The following is a 14,500-nucleotide window of genomic DNA, read 5'->3' on the forward strand; positions in this document are numbered from 1 at the left end:
GTAAATACTAGAAGAGCTTAGAATAAAGGCGAAGAAAGAAGAGAACAAAAATACAAGGAGTCGTGTGCTGAGAAGTTGTGATATAGTAGATAGAGAATTGGCCTTGAAGTCAGGAAATCTCACATGCATATACTGGCTATGTAACCTTGGGCAAGTCACATAATATCTCAATGTCTCAGAAAATTTTTAAAGATTGTAACTATTAGGGCAAAGGAAGGAAAGAAAACTTTATTATGCATCTACATTGTGTCGTGCAATGCACTAAGCAAAAAAATATCTTATTTTATCCTCAATAACTTAAGGAGATAGGTGCTAGGAACTTTTTTCCATTTTACAGTTGACCAAACTAATGTAGCTGGAAGAGAAGTGACTTATCCATAGTCACACAGCTATTAAGTATCTGAGTCAGGATTTGAACTCAGGTCTTTCCTTTAAGCCTAGCACCTTTTTCACAGAATCACATAGCTAGAGATAGCTAAGCTGAGATTTATTATCTACCTAGATAGTTTCCTTATTGAGAGATCATTGTACCAACAATGAGAATCAAATGACCAATGCTAATAATACGATTTTCCAAAATTGAAAGCAGAAATAGATCGTTGGGTAAAAATGGTACTGAAATATTCTTGGAGAAGGTAGGATTAAGATAATTGTAAAAAGCAAGAGGAATTTCCATAGGTGGAAATAACAAGGAAATGAAGTGGGGAGTGAGGTAGGAGAGGGAATAGGACAACATGGATAAATACCAGGTGTGTTCATAAATTAGTAGAATAATGACAGATATCCTAGAAAGGTGAGTTCAAGCCAGATTATAAAGGATCTTGCTAAATCACAGCTAGCCTGTGGAAAATGCATTGGAAAAGAGATTGAAGACTATTTAGTAGACAATAGTCCAGGAATAAGGTTACAAAGGTATGCTGGCAATTGGAAGGGAAAGGAAGATGAGAGTGATGATAATGAATGAATAAATGAATGAATGAAGTAAAAAAATGACTCCAAAGTTGCCAGTCTGAAGGAATGTCACTACCTACTGACCAAAAATATGAAATCTAGCAGGGGATCAATTTTGTTTTGGTTAAATACAAAAAAACTGAGTAGACTTGAGATAATGTATTTGGTTAAATACAATGAAATTCCAAGTATAACTAATCAGTCAGAAGTTACCATTGGAAATGGCAGTATTGGAACTGTGAGTAATTGAAACTGAAGTCATCTAGGTAGAAGAGCCATCTGCATAAAAAGGGAAAGGGTAAAGTTCATTAGGAGAGAACAAAAGGGCTAAGGATTGAACCTTGAGAATGGATAGGTTTATGAAGTAGATGTGAAAAAAATTCTAAAAGAGGTTAGAATCATAGAAGGAGGCAACCTGGGAATAGAATATCTGAGCAACCAAACAAGTGGTTGCTAAGAAGGAAGGGGTGGTAAATACTGTAGAGAAATTCACAGCAATAAAAGCTGAGAAACTTCCAGTTGTTTTAGGAAAGAGAATTTCATAGAGAGCCAATTCATTGGGGTGGTAGGGTAGAAACTAGATTTCAGAGACTTCAGGGCTTCATGGGTGGTGAGGAAATGGAGGCAGAGAATGACAATTATTCAATAGAACTGAGAAATCTGATGAAAGAAGAAAAATAGGACTATAGCCAGAGGAAGGATTAAGTTGTCTTTCCTATCTGTCACCCCAATATCATGGCCTCTTGGGTTTGTAATTATCTGGTATACATGATCTCTCATTTGTGTAATGTAAACAGTCCCCATTGTGCATAATCCACCAGTATTCATGGCCCCATTTATTTTGTGGTACTTCCCCAGCATGCATAATTCTCTAAGGCATATGGTTTCCATCATATTCCCTACTCCAGTATATGTGTTTCCCACTGTAAATGGTTCACAGTCTAAATTAATTTTTCAACATGCATCTTTCCTAAAGCCTATGGAGGCTCCTAGTCTATGGGTTCTCCTAGGATACTGAGCTCCTTGAGGCTCCCCTGGGCACTTGGTAAACAGTGACTATAGCCTAAATTTTTATTTCTGGATAACATGTGATAACAGAAGGGAAAGCATTGCCAGAAAAAATGTAAGGTGATGATTACCATGTTGATGGTCACCATTGACAATTGTGTAATGTAAAGATTTGCAAAGTGCTTTACTTACAGCCCCAGGAGTAGAGATAATACAAGCATTATCCTCAATATACAAATGAAAAATCTGAGTCTCAGAGAAAATAAGTAACTTACCCAGGGAGTCATGCAAAAAATAGTATCAGAGCAGGAAATTGACAACCCTATTTCTTTTAAATCCAAATCACACAGGAGGAAGATTAATTATGTGATCACTAGAATTCCAGATCTCCTCCAAAAAAAGGTTTGTTTGAGGAAAGCATTTCACAGACCTTCAAGTACTTTATATAGGTGAGATTATCATTATTCTTCCAGAATATTGAGAGCAAGAGCTGCCTGCCACCACTGTGCTGCTCCTGGGTGTCTGCTCTGCCTTAGGGTGACCCTTGACCCTCCGAATTTGGTAACCCACATCAGGTCCAGGTTTGCTAAACAGTGCACCACTTCCCATCTGCATACTTCAGGAAAACCCCACCAGATAGAGGGAGTGAAAGGAGGAAACATCTGTGCATAAAGCAGTGAAGTCATAAAATTCATTTTATTTTTCTTCCTCAATCAACAAATATTCATCAAGTCTATTCCTTCCCCACCCGCTAGCCCAATACAAAAAGCAAAACAGAAAACACACACACACACACACACACACACACACACACACACACACATACACACACACATAAAAGAGCCTGAGGTCTGCAGAACTGGACTAAGTTCTAAAAATAAGTCTCTACTCTGCCCTTCCCCTAACAGCAGCAGGGAATAACATAGAAGTAGGACTCATATAGTGGACAGACGGCTGAACTTGGGGGAATCATTTTCATTGGACCAGAGTTGGAATCTCAGCTCTACCACCTTGTTCTACTTTGAGACTTGGGCTAGTCAACTGATCTCTTTGTTTCAGTTTCCTAATCTTCAAAATGAAGTTATATGAATGGATGGTCTTTACATCTCCAAATGTAGATTCCTGTAACACAAAGCAGATGAAGCGGTAAGGGGAGGGAAATGAAGAGGGGAAGGGAATAATGGAATGAGGGAAAAAAGGAAGACAAAAAGACATTCATATACATTCAGCTATTTTACCTTTACTCCTGCCCTAAGCCTGAGACCATTGCAGTCCCTTTTGGGCATCCTTATTCTCACAAGTGCAGCTTCTGACCCTTTGCCATCAGTCATTGTCCAGAGGGACATCTCTGACCTATTCTTCCTCTGTAAAGGAAGGACAGAGAGCAGGATAAGGGTCGTCAATTCCATCTTCCTGTGAAATCATACTATTTAGGGGCGGCTAGGTGGTACAGTGGATAGAGCACCGGCCCTGGAGTCAGGAGTACCTGAGTTCAAATCCAGCCTCAGACACTTAATAATCACCTAGCTGTGTGGCCTCGGGTAAGCCACTTAACCCCATTTGCCTTACCAAAAAAAAAAAAAACCCTAAAAAAAATCATACTATTTATTTCCCACTAAGGAACACTACTGAGACATCTACTGTAAGCTGAAACAATTCCCTTCTCATTGCCATCCAATAGGAGACCAGCAGGCCATTTGAGGAAGCAAGCCATTCATTTGTAGACACTGCTATGGACTCACCAGTGTTGCCTTGCTGGGGTTTTTCCAACCACATACTACATGCAGCCAGAGTTTCTTTCCCTGGAATTATATTTCGTAGACTAGGGTGAAGGGAAGGAGGGAACCTGAATGAAATTGAGACTGGTAGGACTCTGATTTGTAGGATCATCAAATAAAGCCCTGAGAATCTCTTCTCTGCAGGGCTTTTCCTAATCCCAGAAGTCTAGGCTTCAGTGTTGTACTTACACACACATTCTTGCAGAATCATAGCATGGAACACCGAGACTGGAAAACAAATCGGATGTTTCTCTGTGATCATCAATCTTTTAGCAGGAGTCCAACAAGTATTCATTTACTATTCCCTCCCTCCCTCCCTCCTGAGAATAGGTTGGGCTTGGGGGGAGGGAGAAAGGAGAGAAGAGGAAGAGGATGAGCTTGCATAGTTAATTTCCTGCCTCCTCTCCAACAGAAAGGATGCCAGCATAAGGTGATCTACAGAGACCTCTCATGAGACCAAAAAAAAAAAGTCTCCCATTGAGTCTGGCTGAAATGAAGCTGTGGAAATAAAAGCAAAGAAGCAGGATGAATTCTCCCTATTCTGTGCTGTTGCTGCCTTCTATATAACATGTAATCCTTTAATCTAAAATATCATGGCTGCGATTTGGTGCTGAAATATTCTGAAAATTTCAAATATATGAAGCAATTTGTCTAAGATTACACAATAATAATAACTAGCATTTATATACCACTTTATGGTTTGCAAAGTGTTTTACAAATATTATTGCATTTGATCTTCACAATAATCCAGGAAAGAAGGTACTATTATTCTTCATTTACACATGAAGAAACTGAGAAATACAGAGGTAAAGGAAGTAGCTTAAGGACAGGATCACACAGTAAGTGTCTGAGGCTAGATTTGAATTTCCTGACTCTAGCCCTAACTCTCTACTCTTGGTGCCATTTAACTGGAGAACTCAAATGCAACCCTAGATTCTGAATTTCATTTCTATCATTCCCACCATTATAACTTTTAGGTCTTTCAAGGGTTTTACTTTTAAAATTCAATTCCTACTTTGACATTTTAATAGAAATTAGGTGACAGTTTGTAATAAGAATAAGACACAATAGGCAACTGTAGGTAGGACATAGCAGATGTAGAAGAAAAAAGGAAAGTAGGAGGGCAAAATTATAAACTTCTGCTTTTCTCAGGTCATCTTTGGTAATAGTTAATGGCAAGTTGGATCAGAGACCATCTCTAATGGTCTATCATCTTAGGAATAGAATACATAATAACTTTAGGAACAGGAATATATATTGGTCTGTAGTAATGTATGTGTTGAACTATTAGAACTCCTTATAAAGTCTCATTCTCTATACTTCCATTAAGAGGAACCTGTAAAATTCTACAGTCTCTGGCTGCCAGTCCTTATCCACGAAAACTAAATGGAGTCCATAAAGGAAGTACAGAGAGAAGAATCAGTGTCACCATTTTCACCTGCAATTGCCTGAATGGCCCTTTGGATTGCAGTTGAACTGTTACTTCCCAGTCCTTCTAGGAGTTAGTCTTGGTTACTGATGCCTCTCAATCCATTTTCCCAAGTATGAGTGAACCTTTGGTACCTTTTAATCTCAATCTGAGTCCCAGATTTTATTTAGCTCTCTTTTAATCCCCTATCCTTCTTGTATGAACTAAGTTCCCTCACCCTTAAACTTATCCTCCTTAGAAATATACTACATGTTGAATCCTTCTTGTCTATATTTACACCCTGGACATCTATATTTCCACCCTGGATGTCTATATTTCCAGCCTGGACCTTTCAATTCAACATATCTTTCCACCTATACTAGTCAGACATTGTGCTACCACAAGTACGCTTCCCTATGAATTTATCAAATGTATATCTCTTGCCTATATAGAATATAGAATGGGGACTGAATTTGGAGTCAGAGGATCTGAATCAAAATTTCTGTTCACTGCTCACTATCTAAGTGATCTTGGGCAAATCACTTTACTTTCTGGGAGACATTTTGCTTTATCTTTAAAGAAGGAGATTTGAAATCCTATGATCATATAGGTCTTTGGATCTATTTTCGTAACCTTGGATGTCTTTTCTTAACCTGCCTAGTTTTACTGGTTCCCCAAACTTATCAAGAAAGCAAGCATGTGTTTGGATTACTCTACCTTGTACTTGGGAAAGTCACTTAATCTCTGGCCTTCAGTATTCAAGTCTCTCTGAGACCTCTTCTTTAACTCTCGACCCTGGACTTATCCTTTTGTCAACATTCCATAATGCCCTTACTCTAGCTTGGTATTACTGGCTCAATGCTAAACACCCCCATCTTGTATATCCTTCCATATTGACCGAGAAGATGGTATAAATAAATGAATATGTATACATACATACATACATAAATGCCAATGTGATTTTTTTCATAAAACACAGGAATGATCATGACACTGCCCATCCTGTGTCCCCAAGCTTCTTGTTTACTCAAGCTTCAATTGTCAACTTATCTGCTTGATATTTAAAGTTATTTGCAAACTGGCTCCAACCCAATCTTTTTTTGCTATTACTCTTTATTTTGCATTCTATGATTCAGTCACATTAGCGTTTTTTGCTGTAACCATCCATCTCCAATCTCCATGCTTGTCCCCCAAGCTAGAAAGGCCTTTTTTCTTCATCTCTGCATTCAAGGACCTAGTTTCCTTTAAATCTTAGCTCAGATGCCTCCCATGACAATTTTGATACTGCTTGTTTCTAATTATATAGAAAAATCATTATTATATTTTCAGTATGAGTATTTACTCCACAGAAATCAACAATTACTCCAATTCAGGATTTGATTTATTGTTTTGTTGATTGTCTAGACCTAAGAAAGTGTTCATAGGGCAGATTAAACTTGAAAATTACTTAAAAGTACTTGTACATACAATCCTTTTTCCAGAAAATTCACAGTTAAAATTTCCAATCACATTCTTGTATTATTCTATAAATACTGTTTCAGTTGACAGGAGTGCAGTAGAAGGTCTGCAATATGAAGTTGTCATCAGATTGAAGCCTCATAACTTAAAGTTAATAACAACAATAATAAATATAAAAAATACTTTTAAAAGTTTGTAAAATGCTTTGCACATATATTACCTTATTTAGTCAAGAAGAACATCATGATTGTGATAGATGTGAACAAGTCTTAGACACTAAATTAAATTCAATCAATCACCCAAAGTACAAAAAAGTCCTTGGTCGATTAGTTGTCCTTGAAAATCATTCAATAAATGGCACTACACAGGAAAGCTGTTAAGATTGGCTGAGGGACTCTGTGGAGCTTTTATAAAATCAGTAAGCTAATTGGAATCAGAAACTTTAGTATCAACTAGTTTAATGGGGCCCCTTCCAAGCCCCCTGAGAAGGAATTATTGGAGGAGCTTTCAAGATTTTGTGAGCTTCAGAGGGTGGGAAGATTTGGATTTTTCCCTCTAGGAGTTTAAGTTCAAAAATCTATTAATAGCAATAACTAAAAGAAGGCTACATGAAATTGAGAATGACATCTTCATCAGTCACAGGCCAGATTCTTCACCCTAGAAATTAGGAGTAACATATTGATGGCCCAAATATCCCTTTCCACATTCCTTTGGGTGCTAAGGTCAGGTGAGAGCATTTAACCCTCCTGCCTCCTGTTCCCCCTAATTATGCCACTCTCCTTAGTCTTTAGTAAATTGTTAAGACTTAGAGGAGAAGATGGCATTTGGGGAGGTCTTTTGAAATAAAGAAAGAAACTGGAAAAGGAAGGATATTCCTGAAAAGGGAAGATATTACAGGCTTAGAAGCAAAAGGATAATTGTTCAGAAAAGAGGATCTGTGAAGCAGGAAATCTGTGCTATCAGAAAAAGATCAATTAACTAATAAAGAATATGTCTGAAAAAAGGTTAAAAGGGACTTAAAATTTTTTTTGCAAGACAATGGGGTTAAAATGACTTGCCTAAGGTCACACAGCTATGTCAGTATTAAGTGTATGAGGCTCATTTGAATTCAGGTTCTCCTGACTCCAGGTCTGGTGCTCTATCCACTGTAATGCCTAGCTTCCTCCAAAAGGAATTCTGATCCAATATTTACAATAAGGTGAAAAGATTTCCTAAATTGGGGTTCTCACTTTTTTTGAGTATTAAGGACCTTTTTTTAGAAGTCTCAGAATTGTGTTCTTAATTAATTGAAGGAAATGCTTAATTTCAGTTGAGAGGCTAGACTTCTTTCATAGACTCCTTGAAATCTATTAATTATTCCACATTAAGAACTCAAATGTCAATTATAAAGAGAAATGGATTGAGAATCAAGAAGAACTCAAACATGTAAAATATTCATGAACAAGATAAAATAATTATATACATATATATTTATTCACACACATATGAATGGTAGATGGATAAATTTGATTATATCAAGGGGAAATTATAGCAGTGAAGAGGACTCAGGAAAGGCTTCTTACAGAAGGTGGAATTGTACGTAGGGACAAAAAGAAGCCAGGGAAGCCAGGAAGAAAGTATCGATGAAAAGGGGAGGTATCGAAATACCTAAAATAGGGAGATATAGTATGTTGTTTGAGAACAGCAAGGAGGTCAGGGTGTGCGAGTAAGGAAGGTATAAGAAAGTGGGAAGGATAGAGGAGGCTGGATTATGAAGGACTTTGAACAGCAAATAGAGGATTTTACATTTATGCTATGGTGGTTATAGGGAATCATTTGAGTTCACCGAGTAAGGGAGAGGGGTGACTCTTGCACTTTAAGAAGATTAATTTGATAGTGGAGTGGAGGAGTAGGGAGTGACAAGGAAGGAAGATGAATTAGAAGGCCAATCCATGTTTGAGGTGACAAGGACTTTCACCAGGGAGATGAAAGTGTCAGAGGAAAGAAGGGGAGTATATTAAATAATATATTAATTAATTAATATATATAAATAATATCTCAAGATATTACAAAAGTAGAAGTGACAGAGAGGAGTTGTATTAGACTCATTATATAATAGAACTTAGAATTCAAAAAAAGTGATTAGCAATCATCTAAGTCTCCTCTTTTTATGGACCAGGACACAGAGGAACATTTATTATATAGGTAATAAATAGCAAACCTGGGTTTTGAATCCTGACTGCAAATGTAGTTTGCATTACATTTACACATATGTGTATGTATAATAACATATGTATATATAATGTGTGATAATATATGTAATTTCCTTAGGTTTTCAGCTTCTCAGTGAGTTTGAACATGACAGACTTTCAGGGAATATGCTCAAACTTGTGAGTATGTGAAATGGCTCTATTCAAGAAGCTTGACTGGATGTGATTATGGAGCATGAAGTCTGGTGAGGGGGAGGTATGAGAAGCAGCTTGAGTAAGGCTTTGTAAGAAGGATGGGTGGACAACAAAAAAACAATCAGATTAGGGGATCAAGGTCAAAAGTGAATCAAAGTTGATTCCCTAATTCACTCTCCAAAGAATATATTCCAAACCTCTTCTCTCTTCAAGCCTTCTACTTCTACCCCTTCCTAGACCTGCCAATATTTCAGCTAAGATCCTTGAATTTTACTTTAATGTGAAAGTTGAAACTTTTGACTATGAGCTCCTTTCCTTCCTTCTCTTCATCCCAGACATTTTGGCATCATCCTTCACTCTCTCTTACTTCCTCCAATCTCTAATTATGAAATGGTCATTCTTGTTGTGGCTAGCCTTTTTACATGAACCTTTCATCTTTTCCCCTTCTCCAGTAAATTCCCTCCTCAATCATCCCCTTCCCCCACTCACTCAGTTTCCTCAATCCTTATTCTTTTTGAACTCTCTGACAATACTGACCAATCTATCCTGGATACTTTCTCTTTTCTGAGTTTTCATGACACCCTCCAGGCTCTTTTCCTAACTGTTCTATTCTTCCTCCCCTGTCTCCTTTGTTCATTCAATATTCATTGAGTATATTTGTGTATATTTCCCAAAGCTATGTACTGGGTCCTAGAGTCTCTCTCTAGATTCTTTAAGTAATCTCAAAAGTTAGTATGAATTTAATTATCTTTTTTGTACAGATGACTTATAGTTCCAAATATCTGGCCAGTTTCTCTCCTGAGTTTAAGTCTCATATCACCATCTGGCTACTGAATGTTTTGAAATGGATCTTCCAGAGGCATCTCTAATTTATATTGTCTGGAACAGATTCCATTATCTTCTAAAATCCGTGCTTCTTCTTAATTTTCCTATTTCTGTCAAAGGCACCAACATTCTTAGAGTCTTCAGGACTCACAATCTGGGCATTTTTTTCTTTGAAGACTCAAAAGTCATTATCTTTTTTGAGGCTGAGACACTTCCTAGGTGTTTTTCAAATCTTGGAATTTCCTTGTGGTGGTCATTTTTTTTAGTTAATTGGATTATAGAGGGAAGGTAAGAGTTTATGTTTGGGTGAAGCTCTGAAACTGAATAGGACAGGGCCTACCCAGTTCTAAATATAGTTGACTAGCCTTGTTTCATCCTTCAAAGGACTTTGGGGCTCTGATATCAGCTCCCTCTTGTCAAAGAACTTCTGGTCCTCTTCTTGCTGTGATATTTACCTTGATTCCTTTCCACATTAGTGTTGGTACTGTGGGAGTCTATTGTCTTTGGGCTTTATTCTTTGAGCATCTCTAAAACAAAATTCAGTTTTTCTTGGTTTATTCATCTATAGGTCTGCTCAACTTAAAGGTCTATAAGTTATCAAGGAGATAGGGAGTGTGCTTGGATCAAATTCTACAACTTAATGGCAAAGAGAGGGTCCACCTGGTCTTGAATATAAAGCTCAAGACTAGATCACTCCTTTGCTTAACGATCCTTCAGTGTTCAACTTGCCTAGGCTTTTATGAGCTCTCCCTAATATCATCCTTTTGGAGCTGCCTTTTACTCCACTTTCCCAATACAATGGCTTCCTTATCTCAGGGTCTCTGCAGGATTCTGAGGTGCCATTCTGTGGCTACCTGGTCTGGTTATTATGGATGATTCTTCAGATATCTTTTTATACTAGTGTATTTCTGAGTCCCGCTGTGGCATTGCATGACCCTTCTGCAACCCAGTACACTGACATTTTCCAACCAAAAAATTTTCAAGTACAAAAGAGAAGACTTCTCAATTTGAACCACTGAAAAGGAGATGACACAGAGCAAAAGTTTTTAACCTTCTTTGTATAATGGAGCACTCTGGGAATCTGACAAAGCCTATGGATGTTTTCTCAGAATATTTTTTAATGTATAAAATGAAATACATAAGATTACAAGAAAACCAATTTTATGGAAAGATGATTATCAAGCTTTTTTATTTCTAACTTTTTTAAAGTTTTGGGTTCTAAATTCTATCACTCTCTCCTTTCCTCCCTCCCTCCCCAGTAAGCAATCAGACACAGGTTATGTATGTAAATCATGTGAAACATTTCCATTAGTCACTTGGGTACAAAACAACTCAAATAAAGGGGAAAAAAATGAAACAAGTTCGTGGATTTCAGGTTAAGAACACCTGCAAAAGAGGCAGTGGCCTATAAGTAATCCTGCAGTACCTCTACTTGCCTTGACCCTTGTATTGATTTCTGGCCTTCATCCTTATGATCTCAGCTGGTCCATGTACTCCCCAAATAAGGTCAAGAAAGTAGAATAATTCATTTTAGCAACACCAGAACTAAATGCCAAAACTCATGACTTCAAATTCAGTATTCTTTCCATACAAAGTTTTCTGGAGAGCTTGCTTAGAAGAAAGGAGGCCAGCATGAGATGGTAAAACTGCTATCACAGCAGTGATCTATCTATACTAATAAAATCAAAGAATTTAGAGTTACACATCCTTAAGAGTCATTTAATTTAACTCTCTGTCCATCATTTCTTTCTATATCTACACCAAACTTAATAAAGTCAGAAACAAATCACCAAAGGACTGGCTATAATTATTGTTTATTAAGAAACAACAGTTACTGAGATAATGCACTGATGAATTGAAATCAGAGGTTGATCTTTTTTTTTTTTTGGCAAGGCAATAGGGTTAAGTGACTTGCCCAAGGTCACACAGCTAAGTAATTATTAAGTGTCTGAATTTAGATTCAAACTCAGGTCCTCCTCATGCCAAGGGCTGGTACTCTATCCACTGTGCCACCTAGCTGCCCCATTTTTTAAAAACTTGAAATGGTTCTATTTTAGATTCCTAATTATCTCTCTAACTTCTGTCCTCCAGGCTTTCTGATGATTCCTTTAATGACTAATTTTATTTTTCCAATGTTATATAGTAATTTTCAGTCACCTCTGATTCTGACTCCATTTGGGGTTTTCATAGCAAAGATAGTGACTTACCATTTCCTTCTCCCGCTTATTTTACAGACGAGGAACTGAAGTTTAGAGAGCTGCCCAAGAGTCTTTCCAGCTATAGTTAGTGTTTGAGGCTATATTTCAACTCAGGTCTTCCTGACTGCAGGCCTGGCACCTTATCCGCTGGACTACTTAATTGCCCCATCTTAAATGTGGAGGTGACCCAAGGTTTCATTTTGTCATTCTTTTCTCTCTGCATTTTCTCTCCAGAGAGATTTCATCCATCCTAGAGGTTTCAATAGATACCTTTGTGGCTTAATACAAATTTCACCTATCTGAAATGATTTCCTCTTATCTATTTATTCACCTATTACATCCTTTTAACAGTCCATTTCACATTTCACCTCCTCATAAAATCAAAGTGATCTCTCATTCCTAGAAACTCCAAATAATAAACTTGTCCTTGTACATAATGTTGCATTGATGACTATCTTTTCCTGTGCAATAATCTAATCTACTCTATTTTTGTCACTTCATGAGCACAGGACCAATATTTTATGAATCACCTTTTCTCCAGGAATGGACAACTAGATAGTGTAGCAAAGAGAGTGCCAGACCTGGAGTCAAGAGGACCTGAGGAAAAAATCCAGCATCTAGGGCAGCTAGGTGGCACAATGGATAGAGCACCAGCCCTGGAGTCAGGAGGACCTGAGTTCAAATGTGACCTCAGACACTTAATAATTACCTAGCTGTGTGGCCTTGGGCAAGTTACTTAACCCCATTTGCCTTGCAAAAAAAACAACTAAAAAAAAATCCAGCATCAGATACTCATTGTGTGACCATGGGCAAGTCTCTTAACCTTGTTTGCCTTAAAATTGTTTGCCTCAGTTTCTTCATTTGCAAAATGAACTGGAGAAAGAAATGGTAAATTACTTCAATATCTCTGCCAAGAAAACCTCAATTGGAGTCACAGAGAGTCAGACATGAATAATTGACTAAACAACAGACCAAATTCATACTGAAAAATTACAAATTAACAACAACAACAACAGCAACTAAGGAGTGCAGGTCCATCATGTAAGTTCTTCCTGCTGGCTTGGAAACCTAGGGAACTTAACCTTGTTCAAATCTTTATATGATCTTATTTGCTTGAGTCTCTAACTGACCCTACTACCCTATTACTGGGTGTTTGTAATTTCAGTAAAAGTACCCTTACAATTACAGGAGAAAATTTCAGTTTTCCTTTGAAATAGGGACCCAGAAGAAAACTCCTAGAATATATAGAACATACTGTATATGGTGTAGATGTTAGAAAATATTTGAAAGGAAAAGAACTGTGAATATGGACTCAGAAGAGCAATTTGAAACCCAACTCTGTGTGCCTATGCATAAGTCTCTTAATTTCCTTCTCTAAACCTCAGCTTCCTCATATGCAAAATGGAGATAATGATTATTGCAAATCTAGAAGAGAGGATCTGAGTTCAAATCCTAGCTCTGCTACTTGCTATTTATGCAGCCACAGGCAAGTCATTTCTACTCTCCAAATTTCAGTTTCATTATTTGTAAAGTGAGATGACCTCTAAGGTTTCTTGTGACTACAGATCAATCATCCTGAAATCTGCAGAACATCCCCTTCATCTGCTTAAAAACAAGTGATGACTAAAAGTTCTAAATATAGTTATGCAGTGATAAATGTAATCCATTATCATTATCTGCTGAATGGAGAAGATTGCAGGAAAGACCCTAAATTTTATCAGAAACTGATTTTCAGAATGCCAAAAAAGACAACCCTTTATAGTATTTAATGCTACTCATGTCATAGGCTCTCCCCCTAAATTCTACTCCCCCCACCAAATGAAGTGATGGGCAAACACGGATGTACAGCTCTGTCCTCATCATGAAAAGATTTCCACCTATGTGATTCCATTTCCCAGAACGATGCCTAACACCTTAAAGGGATTTCCTTTTGGCTTCTTGATATCTCTGCAGTAAACAGAATCATAAGAGAAAGAAAAAACAATCAACAGGCCAGAAGAAAGAGAAGACTCTCAACAAAGAATGCTGGCAGACTCAAATCAAAGGCAACACTGAAGAGCTTTAACCAAGGGTTCTGGTTCCCAGCCAAGTTCTATGTTCATGAAGAGAGTAGTAGAGCATCTATAGATTTGGAACTTAGGAAGCAAGAAGGTTATCCAGGGTTCAGGAAGGTGCTGAGATTTCACCTCAGTCAAGGTAAACTGGCCTTCATATGTAGTATAATATTTGTGTAAAAAGATCACAAACAATGCTCCCAGGGTTAGATGAAATGATGAGCAAGTCTAGTTGGTCCCCTGACCCATTTCCTCTATGACACCCTTATGTTCTCCAGGCTCCCTAACTAAGAGGGAGGTGGAGATGGGGTCAGTGAGGGTGTTAATCAGTCTTCCCACTTATGGGTATTGGCTCAAAGCTTTTTTAAGACAGTATCAATTAAGTTCTGATGTGGTAAGGCCTAGACTTTTTCTCAGATTAATGTTTTTTTAAAAT

General features: G+C 37.6%; 1 protein-coding gene across 5 annotated transcripts in view; it reads right to left on the minus strand.

Annotated features, from left to right (window-relative positions):
* Positions 1–14,500, minus strand: part of GAS7 (growth arrest specific 7) — a 271,230-nt gene that overhangs the window by 150,312 nt on the left and 106,418 nt on the right. The gene's annotated exons all lie outside the window — the stretch shown is intronic.

Source organism: Macrotis lagotis, chromosome 2 (genome assembly GCF_037893015.1).
Source record: "Macrotis lagotis isolate mMagLag1 chromosome 2, bilby.v1.9.chrom.fasta, whole genome shotgun sequence".
Lineage (NCBI taxonomy): Eukaryota > Metazoa > Chordata > Mammalia > Peramelemorphia > Peramelidae > Macrotis > Macrotis lagotis.